Here is a 3,968-nt window from a genome sequence, read left to right as displayed (position 1 = left end):
ACAGAGCATCGTAGTGAAAAGGTTTGTTGCTTCCCTTTGGGAACACTTCCCCTCTTGCACACTGATGATTGCTCTTACCTGTTTTTCCCACTGCCAGCTCCGTGGGCATGGCCTGGCCCTCTGGTAAGCCTTGTGTATTTACATTATAATGTATAGGGAGCTTGACCTTTGTCCCTACACATTTCTTCTCCGCCTTATCTCTCTGTCATCTTGCTTTCCTCCAACTGTGTTTTTCCTGTGGTTCATCTGTTTCTCTTGTGGACTGTTATTTTTGTTCCATTGCCCTTCATCCTCCTTTCCCATTCCTGTAGGTTTATTGCAGGATCACACTGCGGCCTTTCCCCCCTTCAACGCTATTTGACTATAGAAAACAGTGACTTCCAATCCATCTGCCAATCTCGTCCTGACAAATACAAAGGGAAGTTCTCTGTTTGCAATCAGGATGCAAGTAACCAGGGTGGATTTGAGCACAGGGATTACAGCCAGAACAATAATGCCTTTGTAATGCTGTCAGGATTATTCCTCTCCCGTGGAGTAAAACTTGAAGAGCAATACCAAGTCTTCAAGCAAACAGAATCTCCAGCTGTCAGTGCTTTTGCTTCCTCTGGAGGCAGACGCATGCCTGTCCAAATACAATATGCCAGAAGACTGATACTTGGCATCTCTATGACTATTGAAGCATGACATGTGTCTGAAACCTTTTAAAAGCGATGGAGGTATAGTAAAGGGAAAGGAAAGGCCGTAAGTGAGGACTAGACAGTTCATCTTCTCTTGCAGGAGAGATTCCTGATTAGTATCCAGATTGTCAGCCCAGTCCAGCTTAGATTTTACTGTGCTTTGGCAAATTGTTTGTATGATATCATACTTACCCTAGACAATTATGTTCTTGCAAATGCAGGTGAGAGAAATAATAAAGACTAAGAAACTAGTACCAAGAGAACTGCTGCAAAACATCACAGACATTTGTGCCTTCCTGTCAACAGCTTGCTGGAGACTTTTTTCGTGGACATTGCTCACTCATTTCACTCTCAAAGTCCTTTTCTAGGCTATGGTCTTTAACTGAAATTAAAATACACTCTTCTGAGTTCAGGTCAGGCAATGCAGCCCCTGTTTGTTTGAACAGTATTCTCTTTTTTTCCCAAAATTTTCTCTACACAAGTGAAGCCAAAAAGAATTGACTGAACCCTTCCCCCAAAAATGCCTATGCATTTGCTCTTGTGCATACTTTTTGATAGCACTTTTAAGGAAAGACAGGATTTTACACTTGCAGGCAGTGCCGTATTTGCTATTGCATGCTGGAAGTGGATCCACCTTCCCCCAGTGGCCCCAGGCTACTCACTTGCTCCAGAATCCCCCTGGTTTGGGGAGGGAAGCGCAGCTCCGCTCTGGCTTGGCCTCTGACTGAATCACATGGATAGTTTTGACTTAGCTCCATCTCCGGAAGCAGCGAGCATGCACACTACATAATATAATCTTCATGTCTTCAGGATTCAGGCCTGTCCTCTTTTGTGCTGCCAGATGGAAGAGGAGCCACGCTCTCTCTGGAGAGATGTCCCTGCACATCTCGCCGCTCAGCCGTGCTGGAATTATGTGCTTCTCCCTGCAGCCGGGCACTGTTGTTCCCTGGCATTTGGCTCCAGAATAGCTAGCTTTTTAGTATGCAGCGGATGCTACGCAGCCACTGTGGGCCCAAGATTAATTTGTCTAGAAAAGGAGATACATGAAGAACCTCCGAAATGAATTTGTGAGGAGGATGTACTCCAGATTCTCTGAACAGGCGGGGTTTGTTCCCAGCTGAAACTCAAACACAGGTGTTGTGGACAGCCAGGTTTCTTGTTTGTGCTCTCACTCTGTCCCATTTCATATTTTTTTCAGCTGCTGCTGTTTTGTTGCTCGGTTCTGTAACATGGCCCCTGCCTGCATTGTGATTGCCTGTTAGTCAAGCCGTTTCATGCCCTGATCCCTGAAGTGCTCTCCAAAGTGATGAATCACACCTGCACTAGTGAGTCCCTTCTCACTAATGAGGCATCTGCTCCAAATTCTGCAGTGCTCGGTTGATTCAGGCAAGAAGCTACAACCCACCTGTAGACAGCAGTGTCACTACAGTCCTCAGGAATAGCTCAAAAGACCCCAAGGAGGGCAAGAGCAGTGTTAGTCAGGCTAGACAGGAATCTTATCTGTGTAAACTTCCTCACAGCAATGCCTCATCAGCACCAGCTGCAACTCCAGAAATGGCAGCTTCTCTAGAAGCAATGTTACATCCCGATAGAATTAGCGTCCCCAGGACAAAGAGGTATTGAGAAATGTTCCTTCCAGCCTCCTGCTACCTCTGAGCTTCCTGGCAGAAGGACCCCTGTAGCAGCCACAGCTCCAGCAATGCAGCTGCAGTAGGGAAAGCCAGAGCTTGCGTTCTTCCAGCCATGAGTAGTAGTTCTGCACTGCTGATATCAAAGAGGAGCAGCCTGTTCTGAAAAAAAAAAAACAACAACCCCAAAAAGGTACCTTGGCTATAATTAGGAGCTGAAACGACACTGCAGGTATGAATGGGAAATTGTTGCTTGATAAACATCCCTACCACAAACCCCTTCAACAGCCCATTCAGCCACCCCGACAGCTGCTGCCAAGCATCCAAAGCAGGAAAGGGGCAGAGGGACCAGCCTCTTCTCCTCTCTGCCATCCTGAGGATGGACGGAGGGCACCTTGTGCGGGAATCGTGCTTGGCTGCTACGCATCTGGTGCTGATAGCACAGCTGAGGGGACAGCAGAGCACACTGAGCCTGGGCCACAGCGTAATTCTCTTTCCGTGGCAGCTTTTCACTGACCAGCACCCGTGACTGTAGTGGTGGGGGCACAGCAGCACAGGCTGCAGTGGGACCCCAGGCTGCCTCGAGAAGTTGCACTTGGGTTGTTGCAGAGAAGACTGTGTCATCATATAGTAACTGCTGTGCATGTGCCAGCAAGAGCAGAGCTAGCATGAGTAAGCTTATTATGCGATAATCACACCTTCATCTTTCTGGGTACACAAACTGCTGAGGTATCCAAGTCTGGCGGTGAGGCACAATCACTGTCTGAAGATGAGCGAGAAGGAACTGGGTCCTTTCCTCATTGGGAACATATGTCTGATTTGACACCATTATCTTTTACTGTTTTTAAACAGAACATCATTATTGAACCACCTGTTGCCACTTAATTACCTGTGTTTGATTACAAAGATGTTAAGTAATCGGCTTTTTAGGTACAAACTCCTTCATTTTTATATCCTTCTGTGATGCGCACTGACAAAGCCTCTATGTCCATTTTGCAAAGCTGGATCAAAACTTCCCCCGTGGGCTATGTCAGCCAGGCAGCGGCTGAGCTCCCAGCCTCCCCCTCGCGAACTCTGGGAAATCTGGAATTTGGATCAAGACTTTGAATCCTCTCAGTTACAGCGACAGGACCTGTAGGTGCTGACCTATAGAGCCGGTATCCACCGTGGTCCCGTTTCGGTAGGGGGAGCGCTCAGGTGGGCCCCGGCCCCCACAGCGTGCTGGCTCCCGGTACCGGAGCGGAGGCGCCTTCCGAAGGGCACGCGTGGGGGCAGGTGGGTCACCCCGCGGGGCAGAGGTGCTCGCCTTCCCGGCCCTGCCCTCAGAGGCACTAAGCTCTTTCCCGGAGAGACGCGGGAGCCTCGGGGTCCAGGCCTCCCCCGCCGCCCCCGTCCGCGCCGCCGCGGGCGATGCTCCCGCCGCGCCGGGGCGGGGGGGGGGGTATGTGTGTGTGTGCGCGCTGCGGCCTTACGGTCCCCCTCCCCGCCGGGCCCGGGGCCGCCGGGCCCTGCCCGCCACGCTGCGGGAGCGCCGCCCGCCGCCGCCCGCACCCCCTCGGCGGCGGCGCCGCTTCGCCTGCCGGCGCGCCCCGGCCTGAGCCGGCCCCCGGCGGGGGGGAGGCCCCGGCTCACCTGGAGAGGAGGAGGCGGCGGCGCGGCGGGG

The sequence above is a fragment of the Harpia harpyja genome, chromosome 9, assembly GCF_026419915.1.
Source record: "Harpia harpyja isolate bHarHar1 chromosome 9, bHarHar1 primary haplotype, whole genome shotgun sequence".
NCBI classification, from domain to species: domain Eukaryota; kingdom Metazoa; phylum Chordata; class Aves; order Accipitriformes; family Accipitridae; genus Harpia; species Harpia harpyja.
This window is presented reverse-complemented; position numbering follows the sequence as displayed.